Source organism: Ostrinia furnacalis, unplaced genomic scaffold, assembly GCF_004193835.3.
Source record: "Ostrinia furnacalis isolate ACB-3 unplaced genomic scaffold, ASM419383v2 OfSCF0780, whole genome shotgun sequence".
Taxonomy (NCBI): Eukaryota; Metazoa; Arthropoda; class Insecta; order Lepidoptera; family Crambidae; genus Ostrinia; species Ostrinia furnacalis.
Window position 1 is genome coordinate 214982 of NW_021131019.1, and position 13378 is coordinate 228359.

Consider the following 13378-nt stretch of genomic DNA (forward strand, 5'->3'; position numbering starts at 1 on the left):
ATAGTGGTTGAAGTATGAAATTGCCGAATAGTTCCTTAAAAAAAAATCGAAAAAGATGTTTGTGTGAAAGAATGCATTTTCGTTAAATTCTCCATACAAAACGGCAATTTCACACTTTAACACCTTTTTGTTAAATAATAGCATAGTAATATTTATGATCCTTTCATACTTAACGTGAAATTCTAGTTCTTTAATAATATTTATTCGTCTCGTTATACAGATTGGTCGGTATTTCGTATCAAGCAATACACACACAATGTGTTCATTATCTCCTCAAGTGGTCTAAACAAAGCACCGCTCGATCGTAGCAAAAGTTAGTTTGTATCGCTCTCACTAGATGGCGCTTCAAACGCTCTGCATCGCGGTATTTGAGTATTTTTTCCGTTCCTTAAAGCCCCCGAGTAACTTACAACCGTCACTCTGGTTTCCCTTCAATACGTATAAATCTTTCGCCTTTTACTAAAGATTTCCGTGGAGGGGAACACTCAAATGAGTCTAACCCTATTTTTGACACCTTGCCTCGTGCAAGGTATAGAATTCAACAAAGTTATGTAATTGAGAGATTCCATGGATTGAAGTTTTAATGGACATGAATTATTTTTCCATACGAATATTATAATTTGATTGTTTTTATGGAACTAACAATTAACATACATTTTGAGTTTATCTGTAAAAATAGTTAAAATATTTTTAGTATTAATTTAGTGACACCACTAAAGATAACCACTAACGTTAATGTTTTTTTATACCTACACGTCCTACATAGATAAAAAAAATAAAACTCAACTTTAAAAAAGTGTTCTTTGAAGTGCTAAACCATATTTAGTTTTAGAACAAATCTGCAATGTCTCTATTCCTAACCAAACTGCAATACAAACACACAAACTGATTAAACGCCATGTGTGACCCATTTAGGAATCGAACTCAGTACCTCTCGAGTCGAAAGAGTTTCTCTTTAATTACCACTGGAACGACCAAAAGGAGGAGTTACTAAAGTATCTACTTACGTCAAGAATTCGTCTTGATATTAAAAATGATACTAAAAGTAAAGACAATAAACATTTCGCCTAAAAGCATCCCCCGCAGTCGTTTCCGCGGATTTTCAAGTGAATTGCATTATTTAACGTTACAGCGGCATAAAAATAACGATTCGCGTTATTATTATTATCATAACGGAAAATTCTCAGTGAACTTTCATGAAAACAAGAATTCTTTGTGAAAAATGGTTCCTTTAATGAAACTACGAAAAAGAAAGAACTTCAATAAATAACTCGGTAATGACGAGCTACAAGTTACATGGTTATGTTTCAAACTCGCACATAATAATGACTCTACATAAGATAATATTTGATTACTAGTTTAGGAATAAATAAATAAATCTTTGGACAATGTCACACAGCGCCAGCTAGCCCCAAAGTAAGCAAGTTATAATATGCTTGTGTTATGGGTGCTAGTTTAACGGTTATACTACGTATATACTTTTTTTAGTAACACCCAGACCCGTAATTAAAATTCCTTATTTCAATTTCTGCTCGGCCGGGAATCGAACACGGGACCTCTCGGCATAGTAGTCCGTTCTGAACCACTACACCAAACGGCCGACAAAGCAAAGCAACCCTTCTATTAAACATAAACCAGATTACCTGCAAAGAAACAAGTGGATTTAAGATGTAGTTGTATATCCATCTAGGTTCTTGAATAAGGAAGAAGACAATTTTTTTGTTAAAAATTACATCTATAGTTATTCTTAAGGGTACTTGTTATGTGACACATACCTCCTATTACATTCATTATACGTTTTATGTACGCTTATGTATTACAATTCACATTACAACTCCGTATAATTGAGCAATCGTGCAATGATTAGATACCTCGTAATATAATACCCACGTCCGAATCCATACTTGTCCATACTAATATGATTATTCCGTCGGGCCGAACATTATGCTAGCAAATTGTCAATGGAGTAGCTTGTTGCTTCGTGGACTACGATAGTGTTGGACAAATATCGATACTTTAAGTATTAGTACTGTCGATAGATCACCACTTATCGATACTACTAGATCAAAAAAGCTTCAGGAACAATAAAATTTATTTATGATTTTACAGATTGCAGTCCCCCATTGCTAGGTTAACGAACATAGGTCTACCCCAATGGCTTAGTATTTAAATAGTAGGTACCTACTTATTTTTGGAAAAATCAAGTCATATCTTTAGTAAAAGTAGATACGATACTCGTACATACTCGTATCAAGAACTAGAACTTCATAGCACCAACCCATGTTGTCCTGAAATGGTGGTAGGATAAGCTATAAGTATTTGGGACGTGTATAGCGACCTAAAAAGGGACTAATGCCCGTTTTCACCACCAATTCCTAATTTTTAAGTGAACCCTATAGTAACACTTAACAGGAATTTTGTTTTCATAGGGGTCACTTAAACATTATGGATTGATGGTGAAAACGGGCACAAGCTTACTAAATAAAAGCTTAGACTTTAGCTAAGCTAATAATAGTGACTAAGTTAGTTGAGCTACTTTTTCCCTAAACCAGTGTAGACTTTAAGTTATATGAAGAAGTGTAGAAGTTCTTCTGAAAATCTTTTATTAAATTTGTCAGACTATCGAGAATGTTAGCAACGAAAGGATTAACGCTGATTTGGCTATCAAATTACACCTGAGGAACGCGGGGAGTCGTACGGGATAACAAAAAGATATTCCTTGTGGCATTCGAACGTTGACCGCGGGCTAGAACGCCATGACCCGAGAGCCTTCTAAAATACGAGTGTGTTGTGTACCTATGATTGATGGCTTGAATTGGCAAATTATGTTATTGGTGAATAAGTTGGTTTCAGACTATTTGTATTTAATATCCAATTTGTGAGTGAGTATGTGTACGAACCTAACATATCAGAAGTGAGTCCGACGCCCATTGGTATGTAAATTATTTTTATTATTATTGATGCAGTTGCATGAAACAACAAGTGAGTTTTCTGGAAGTGACCGCTCAATCAATAGTTGACTGGCAGAANGGACAGCAGTGCAGTAATGACAAAGGCCGATTGTGAATCTAGCGAATACTAGAATTGAGACTAAAGTGAATTTAAAATTAGAGATTTGAAATGTGAAATAGTCACATCACCAATGGATACTTACTTTATAATACATTGAAAGTTGAGACTAGAGTGAGTCTAACTAGAGATTTGACAATGTGAAATAAATAGTTGTTACCAATGGATTTGACAATGTGAAATTAATATTTGTTACCAATGGATCCTACTTTAGGATATAATGCATTGAGAGTTAAGACTAGACATGTGGACCATCCAATTACTANTTGATTAAGTGATACTGATAAGTGTAAAGGCATAGGCCTTTTGGTGGGCGGTGTATGTTAGTTCAAAACGCCTACGCGCCTGTATAAAACTCGTTGTTGATTGTAAAAAGTCAGTAGTCAATAATACAAAGCTAAAGGATCATCACGTCTGTGTTTCAATTCACTAGTTACGCAAATAACAACCCTAAATCAAGCTATCGGAAAGAACAATGTCTAAAACTAATATTTACAATTTAGAAAATTATATTTAATTTTGTTTTAAACCTATATTATACTGATTTACTTTTTATCGCCAATCAGATGGTATAATTTGCTAAAGCCAATGCTTTTTATAAAACATATCGGTGCGAACGATTCAAATGTAAATTATACTTAGTTTAATTTTTGTTCTCAAGTAAGTGACAATTATGTTTTTATTGAGAAATAAAGAATCTTTAAACCTTACCTTGATGGAACAGTCCAAGCATTGGGTGTTGAATAAAATTTGAGGGCAGATTTAAATACAATGTGAATATACCACAAATTGCAACACCAATCATGAAACGTAAAATTTTATCTGATACATCTGATCAAACTTTTTGATCCCCTTGGCTGGAGTTTAGCTCCAAGTACAGTCATGGCTAAGATTCTAATGGAAATAGAATAGAAAGTATTTATTTTTTTCAAAACAAAAACTTTGGCTGATAAAAAAATAATAAGGATAGAAAGATAAGTAACTCATTAGAAAAAGATTGGATTAAGATACGGCAGGATTTGATTCATATTGACAAAATACAGATATAGATTGGTATAGATAGAGAGAAAAAATACGTCAGCATCATCATTTCAGCTACACTTCACGTGTACTACACTTCAGTGGACGTCCACTGCTGAACATAGGCCTCCCCCAATGACTTCCACATCGCACGGTTGGAAGCACATAGTACGCAGAACTGACGGCCGATGGGCCATCAAGGTTATGGAGCCGAGGCCACGTACCGTAAAACGCAGCGTTGGGACATCCACCGACCAGGTGGTCCGACGACCTGATAAAGGTAGCTGGAAGGCCAGATGCAGGCCGAGTAAAAATACAATAATTATAATAAATTTAGCGATGCCTCTGTAAGTGCATTATACTGCAGCCGTTCACATAAGATCAACTAGATCAAGGCTGCTCAACTCCAGGCCCGCGGGCCACAGTGTGGCCCCCAAAAGAATTTTAAGTGGCCCGCGCATGTACAGTTTGAAAAACTAAGATCTCTCTGAAGTTAGCTGTCAAAAATGTAGGTGGCCCGTAGTTAACGACTGAATCCACCGTTTGGCCCGACTCTTCAAAAGGTTGAGCAGCCTTGAACTAGATGAAGTGTTTGAAACTAAATTAATTGCTAAAAAACTCAAGTGCTCTCTGAAACATGTTTTTCTTTTACTACGTCTTGAGCTACTATGTGCTGCTTTGAGTAAACTGGATGAAGCAAATGAGAAGGAATAATGTGAAGAATACCAACCTTACAGATGTTCGCACACTATGAACAGATTTTTCTATTGTGATCGCCTAGCCTAGCTGTCTGGAGACATGAATAGGTGGAAATCTATTGTTGCAAACCGCGTCGTGGAGATTNGAGTGACTTCTTTCCAGAGCTCCTTGAGTTTGTGGATGATACGGAATGGACCATATCTGTTTTATTTTGAGGAAGGAACAGGTCTTTTTAAAGAGGTCAGCGGTAAAGTTTGTGCCTTGGTCAGTGAGAATGGAAACTGGGATGCCAAATAGGGAAATGAAGTGGACCAGACAGTCGGTTGTTTCTTCGGAAGAGACACTACGTAAAGGATAAGCTACTGAGAATTTGGTTAGATCATCCTGTATTGTTAGAATATATTTAAGTTTTGCGGGACCTGATTCGGGAAGTGGACCTACAATGTCCAGGGCTATTCTTTGAAAAGGGCTAGTAGAAGTGGTGGTTATCTGCATGGGCGCCTTGTTAGTTCGTCTTAGGGCTTTGTTTTCCTGACAGGAAGTGCAGTTTTTAATATATGATTCTACGTCGCTTTTCATTCCTTTCCAGTAATAGCGTTCTTGGATTCGGCTTAGCATTCGATTGCAACCCAAATGGCCAGCAATCGGGAGGTCGTGATTTTCTCTTAGGATTTTCTTTATCTCACTAAGGCTTGGATGAATTATATTGTTGTGGTAGATATTTACTGTAATATTAGTGTCGTGGAAAAGGTAGACAATGATGTTGTATATTTTAGCAAAAGAATGTTATTGGAATGGATTTTTAAAGTCAGGAATGCGATTTCGATTATGTCATCTGTTGATTCTAATAAGTGGTTTCTTACAGTTTTCAATGTTTGGAATATTTCTGGGTAAGTACACTCGTCAAAGTGGTTTACTTTCGGATAGATGAGATAAATTGATTTATTGTTAATGTCAGGGATTTTTTCGAATGAGTATAGTTGTTTTTCTGAATACAGTATTTTTTTGGGGTCTGTAGCTTGTTCAAGAATTTCGGAGATATAGGCATTCGATTCGTCTAAATCGATGGACGTAGGGACTAGTAGGATTTTGGCATGAGATTTCAGAAGGGATTGATTATGTTCTAACACCTTTGTGTTATAATTTCTGTTTTTATTATTGATTTCTTTCAGAAATTTGGAGTAATCATCACCGAGGGCTACGTGTTCTGGACTTGAAGGTAAGTTGGGACTTAGGTTAAGTGTTTCAGGATCTTGCAGGGGAGAGTCAGGCGTTGGGAGGAGCTGAGGTAAGGTATCTTGATTTCCAGGTGATGGATCGGGAGCGTCTAGGAGTGGCTGAGGAGGTAAGTTTTCTTGCATTTCAGGATTGGATTCAGCGGGAATATTTTTACTTGTAGAAGGTCTAGGGTCAGGAGTAGTTGTAGTAGGAATTGCAGGTTCAGAGGATTGAGTCGGGTTAGTTTCTTCAGGACTGGATGGGAATGTGATTTCACGATCATCATCTAATAGGTCAATGTTAGGTATACTGTCACTATCATTTTCAGAAGTATGCGGGAGCTGAATATTTAGGTCATCCAGCGTGAGCGGACTAAAAGGTAAGTCATTGTTTCCGTTATCAGCGGATTGGACAGGATCAAGTTGATTTGGAGCTTCTAATTGCGGTGGAGAGTCGGTAGGGATTATTGGATTTACAGGATGTCGAGATAATGCGTCAGCATTGGCGTTTACTTTGCCTTTTTTATATTGGATATTATACTCGAACTCTTCCAGTTTTAGGCGCCACCGGACTAAGCGAGACCCGGGGTCCTTGCAATTAAAAAGCCATTGAAGGGGTTTGTGGTCTGTGATGATTGTGAAACGGGTACCATAGAGGTAAGGTCGGAACGTTTTAGTGCCGAACAGGATTGCTAGGCATTCCTTTTCGGTCACACTGTAATTACATTCCGCCTTATTGAGAGTGCGAGATGCGTATGCAATGGGACGGTCTCGTCCCACGGGACCTTGGGATAATATCGCGGATATCGCATAGTTGGAAGCGTCGCAAGTCAGAAGGAAGGGTTGTGTAAAGTCTGGATAAGCTAAAATCGGGGCTGAGACAAGTTTGTTTTTTAGGGATTCGAATGCGAGTTGTTGCTCGTTTTGCCAATTAAAAGGCGTGTCCTTTTTAAGGAGGGAAGTTAAGGGTTTAGCTAGTTTTGAGAAATCTGATATGAATCTCCTATAATAGGAAACTAAACCCAGGAAAGATTTCACATCTTTTGGAGATTGGGGTACTGGAAATTCTGTTACGGCGTTGGTCTTGTCGGGGTTAGGCTTAACGCCATTTTCACTGATGATATGGCCAAGGTAAGCCACTTCCTTCCGGAGGAACTCACACTTGTCTGGCTGGAGTTTTAAATTGAAATTACGGATTCTGTCGAAGACGATTTTGAGGTTGTCAATTTGGGAAAATAGGTCAGGGGAGTACACGACGATATCGTCTAAATAAACGAAGCATCGTGTACCCTGAAGGCCAGAAAGGCAGTTGTTCATGAGTTTTTGGAAGGTGGATGGCGCATTTTTAAGCCCAAATGGCATCCTATTGAATTGGAAATGCCCCTGAGGGACNCGGATTCGTCAGCAGAGTTAAAGCCCTTAAGTTTGAGCTTTTCCTCGTTCAGCGGAGTTTGAGGTTTGATACACGACTTTTTGAGTAGGCTTATTGAAGAACCTGTGTCAATTAAAAGCGACAGTGGCATTTCAGAAGCGGCTGTGTTGATTACAACATGTGGTAACGATTTGATTGAGGGATCAAATGATATTTCGTAAATTTGTGTGTTTTTTTCAGTTAGCGGAGTCGTCAGGGAAGGCCTGCGCTTGGGTGTAGTGGATTTTGCATTTGATACAGTGGTTGACTTTGACTCAGCGGATACAGTGGATACGGTGGTTGGCTTTGATGCAGAGGATACAGTGGTCGCCTTTGGTTTGGCGGATACAGTGGTCGCCTTTGGTTTGGCGGATACAGTGGATACAGCGGTCGCCTTTGGTTCGGCGGATACAGTGGATGCAGTGGATACAGCGGTCGCCTTTGGTTTGGCGGATACAGTGGATACGGTGGATACAGTGGATGCAGTGGATACAGTGGATGCAGTGGATATAGTGGGTGTCTTTTCATTTGGAATCAGGGTTGGTTTGCGTTTTGGACTCGCGGGACACCGCCGGGAGTCCACTACTCGTTTAAATTTTCTGAGGGATTGAAGTCAACTTCGTCATGACCCTCGTCGTCCTCCTGTTGGTCCTGGTTGAAGTTGACCCTACGGAACTGAGGATTTGGGGTGTTGAATGGAGGTCTTTGACCCNTGGCTGTTCTGAAGTATTGGCGACTGTTATGTTAATTTTATCATTTTCCTTGACTTTTACTAAGCAGTTTGATATTAGTAGGTTCTGGGATATATGCTGATCTAGAATGACACCTTCTTTAAGGTCAGGATTAGAAACTGAACACTCTATTACTTTCTCTGAGCGTGCTGGAACGGTGTAATAAGGATCCGTGAAGAATAACTTCAGGATATGTTTTCCAAGTTTCAGGGCTTCGCGCGTGAAATCGATGCTGCCATTGAATTGGTTAAGGAGGTCGTTACCCACGATGCCGTCGTAGGGGAAATCAATGTCTCCCACTACGTGGAATTTGTGCTTGATGGAAACTTTGGGTTTGTCTTTTAAGTATAACGCCAAATTAAGTGAGCCCAACGTTGGGACGGATTCGTCAGCAGAGTTAAAGCCCTTAAGTTTGAGCTTTTCCTCGTTCAGCGGAGTTTGAGGTTTGATACACGACTTTTTGAGTAGGCTTATTGAAGAACCTGTGTCAATTAAAAGCGACAGTGGCATTTCAGAAGCGGCTGTGTTGATTACAACGTGTGGTAACGATTTGATTGAGGGATCAAATGATATTTCGTAAATTTGTGTGTTTTTTCCAGTTAGCGGAGTCGTCAGGGAAGGCCTGCGCTTGGGTGTAGTATATTTTGCATTTGGTACAGTGGATACAGTGGATGCAGTGGATACAGTGGTCGCCTTTGGTTTGGCGGATACAGTGGATGCAGTGGATACAGTGGTCGCCTTTGGTTTGGCGGATACAGTGGATGCAGTGGATACAGTGGTCGCCTTTGGTTTGGCGGATACAGTGGATACAGCGGTCGCCTTTGGTTTGGCGGATACAGTGGATGCAGTGGATACAGTGGATGCAGTGGTCACCTTTGGTTTGGCGGATACAGTGGATACGGTGGATACAGTGGATACAGTGGATGCAGTGGATACAGTGGTCGCCTTTGGTTTGGCGGATACAGTGGATACAGCGGTCGCCTTTGGTTCGGCGGATACAGTGGATACAGTGGATGCAGTGGATACAGTGGATGCAGTGGGTGTCTTTTCATTTGGAATCAGGGTTGGTTTACGTTTTGGNTGTCTTTTCATTTGGAATCAGGGTTGGTTTGCGTTTTGGACTCGCGGGACACCGCCGGGAGTCCACTACTCGTTTAAATTTTCTGAGGGATTGAAGTCAACTTCGTCATGACCCTCGTCGTCCTCCTGTTGGTCCTGGTTGAAGTTGACCCTACGGAACTGAGGATTTGGAGTGTTGAATGGAGGCCTTTGACCCCTCATTCTGTTATTGTATTCTCGTTTTCGACAGACGTCGATAGTGTGCCCTGGGGCTTTGCAGTATCGACATACGACAGCGGAGTTGGAACCCGAAGGTTGAGGTTGAGATTGAGATTGAGAACTTTGTTGTTGGTTGTTGAAGTTCTGACGGGGTCTCGTGAATCGATTATTGTTATTGTTGTTGGGTCTTTGGTCGGGAACAGGTTTTTTGTATAGAGTCTGTTGTATCCGTTCTTCGGATACGGCGAGGTTTACGGCTTCGTTGAGGGTTGATGGTGAGCGACAAATCACTATANCTCCGTGATTTTTATTAATTTAATATTACCAAAACTCGACATAGTGAAGTAAAATTGTGACAAAAACGTAAAGTAGTCCACGAATCATGTGCACAAGTGTTATCTCCCGGATTCCTGTAGGCGAAACTAAGAAAAACAATCCAGAAGTGATGTGAACAAATGATAGTGGAAAAGACCAATGACTTGAAAATAGTGAAGTTTGACTAATTGTGACCAATTTATAAACAATAAACAATAAGTGAATCTATACTACTGTGAATAAATTACGGCATAAAGACATTTAACAAAATTAATATAATTGTGGCGGTTGATTTTATTCAAAGAAGTGTGACCACTAGTGGGATTCTCGGTTTCATTGCGGTAAACATAAGACCTATTATCGCATAAACGCCATCTATTGACTCAGACTCTTAATGTCAATAGTGAGTGCCAAATAAATGAGACAGTGCTGACATCTGTTGGAAATCTGTGAAACTAAAAATCACGATGCTTTTTACTTGACTCATAGTGATCATTGATTTCGTCACATCAAGCAGCGTACATTTGGCGCAGCGGCAAATACATCGCACTGGATAACCTGCAGAACCAGGGTTCGAGTCTCATCATCGACATAATTTTTTCTTGACAAATATTATTTATTAGAATCTTGACTTGCAATATTTTCATAAAAAATGGACAACTACGGAAATATAAATACACAGAGACGAGGCACAAACTTGAACTTTAATGATAGTGAATTAGACATGGAGATGGATATGTCATACCAAAGTCTACCAACTGAGACTGGGTATAGGGACGAAATTAACGAAACAACGACTGAAGAAAAAATGAATAAACTGAAGATTGAACTACAGATTGCACATAACCAGGTTGACAACTTGATTCTGGAAAATGGTGTTCTAAATAAACAATTAACCGAGTACAAAAATAAGATAGNTTCTTCGGATACGGCGAGGTTTACGGCTTCGTTGAGGGTTGATGGTGAGCGACATCTCACTATATTGGAGATACGGGGATGTAATCCCATTAAGAAATGGTGGAGAGCGAGATCCTCCATTGCGGCTGTCCTACCAGGAATTTCTTTGNTAAGATAGAACGTTATAAATCGGTAGGCATCGGAATACCTTCAGTTAGTCAGCTTAGCCGAACACCAGTAAGATTTTACTCACCTCAATATAAACGGCGCTTTCAGTACACTGCCATGAAAGTTAGTCTACCTAGAACATCTTTACGAGAACTAACTCAAAATGCTATTAGTTATAGTCCGTCAAAAGAAAATTATGGAAATAAGGTGAATCCTGAAAGTACATACCTAACACACACCAGTATTAGTAACCCATCGCCGGGGGCGAAATCTCCAGAAATTGACACTCATAAAATGAATAATAACAGCGTTGACATGGCCACCTTAATAGACTGTGGTAACAGAACGACCGCAAATACCTCAACTACAGATAGCGCGCGACAGCTGGCATACACCCAACCCCCTGAATTAAATCCCAACAGCAATATTGAGCAACCTACACCTAAACACCGCGTTATGCTGTTTGCTGATCAGGCTGGACACGGCATGAGGAAACTTCTGCAAAACTACTTGGGAAGCAACTTCCTTGTAATGTCTTTTATTAAACCTAATGCTTTGATATGCGATATATTGAATTCATGTGAAAACTTCTGTAAAGATTTTAACGACTCTGACTTTGTGATTATTTTGGGAGGCGCTAATGACACAAGTCCATTGGAACTTCAATCAATTTTGTACTATAAATTAAATCAATTGAAACACACAAATGTTATAGTTGGTAAAGTCTATAAAAATAAATACTTGAATGTTCGAATGTTGAATGACTTATTGAGGCATACCTGTGACAATTGTTTAAATGCATCTTTTGTAAGACTTGACCAAATACACCAGAATGACATAGTACCTAGATTTGTAAATAAAGTAATAGCAAGTAGATTATTACACAAGGAAGTGTTACATATAATTAATAAAATCAATTACTCGAATTATATTTCCAAATCGCGAATGATGAGCGAAAAACACGCATTACTAACCAGTGATAAGTACACGCAAACTGACATAGAAACTCCTGCTCAACTTTCTCAAGCGAAAACTTTATCTGTAAATAACAATTCCACTGAAGCTGAGGAAGATTTTTTTCGTGAATCACCAAAATCCAATTTCAACACATCTGACTCAGAATATTCACCACACAAGTAACAGTTTTTGCGTGTATAATCATATTTTGGTAATGCATCAAAATATTAATGGACTATTAAATAAGTCCGATATATTGAGTGTACATCTATCTAATACGGCCCAGGAAGGAAGGTTAATTGACGTGGTTTGCATAACAGAACATAATATGAAAGAGGATGATTATGAGTTTCTTAATATACCTAATTATACCCTTGCTGCAAGTTTCAGCAGAAATAGTCGTAGTGGTGGCTCCTGCATTCTGGTGAGAAACACTCACAAATTTTGTAATCTGGATGTCAAAGAGTTTAGCTTAAGTAATGTTATTGAAGGGTGTGCCATTGAACTTCTAGATCACAAGATTGTAATAATATGTATCTACCGAATACCCAAAAACAACATCGACTNCAAAATGACGATTTCGACAAAATTGACAACAATGGCGACATCGCTCACCCCGTTGTCCCTGTCACGCGCCAGTAGGATTACCCCATAAGTATATTAATGCTTCATAGTTAAACCGTCAAATATACTTATAATCCGATACACAGCCAGTACTTATCCCTTCAAAAGGTATCCGCCCCGAAGCTTAGAAAGCTCTTCCGCTTACAAAGCGAACCATTGATTAGCCGCGCTTTTGTGCTTTGCATTAGTCGAATAAACCTTTGTGGGTTAATGACCTTGGCGAATTAGTGAGGGGAAGTGTCGATAAATGAGCCTAAAATTAAACGGTACTTACGGAGTAATTTACCTGTAATATTTTATTCTGTTGCTTTTATCAAGTAAATTAGTTCCAATTTTATGGCGGTACAAGAAATTATTTGACCTCGGTTTACAAGGAATATTGAAAATATTTTTTGATTCTCAGAACTGCTCCGGAAGATCTTATGAGTTAAATATACTTCACAGAAGGAAGAAATTATAAGTATTTTTACCCTTAAGATCAGATATCAATGTCTTAAATTATAATTAAACATAATTGAACTTTATAACGATGAAGGAAGATAAATAATAAATGGTAAACTCGTAACATCTTTTATTGTTATAACAAAGTGAACATTTCATTAGCGATCGACATAATGAAGCTCGATCGGTGCGAATTCCACCATATTTGTTCAAATAATTAATCAAAGTTCGGCTTCCCCTAATAATTTCTAAATTAAGCCGTATCTCTCCAATGAATTTATTGCCAAACCAATTTCCCTCAATTAATACAATTAATAAATTAGGTAATTTCGATCGCAAAGACAAGTCGTTTGTCATCCCGCCTCACAAGCGCCGTCGAGGCAAACCGAGTAACATAATTAGGTTGTCGGGTTATTGTATGAAATACATCAAATTTTGATAAATCGAGCTTTTTGCGTGATATGAGTTACTTTATTCTATTATTTTCATATTTGACAAATAAGAATTTTTAATATTATACATAGTTGACTGACATGTTAAATCTGGTTTTT

At 38.7% G+C, this 13378-nt stretch overlaps 1 protein-coding gene and 1 non-coding gene across 2 annotated transcripts in view; one reads left to right on the forward strand and one right to left on the reverse strand.

The window, feature by feature from the left end:
- Positions 1-13378, reverse strand: part of Kat60 (katanin p60) — a 144645-nt gene that overhangs the window by 109064 nt on the left and 22203 nt on the right. The gene's annotated exons all lie outside the window — the stretch shown is intronic.
- Positions 416-532, forward strand: LOC114350114 (U5 spliceosomal RNA). The gene has a single exon (XR_003655676.1). It is a non-coding gene; the product is annotated as a U5 spliceosomal RNA (small nuclear RNA).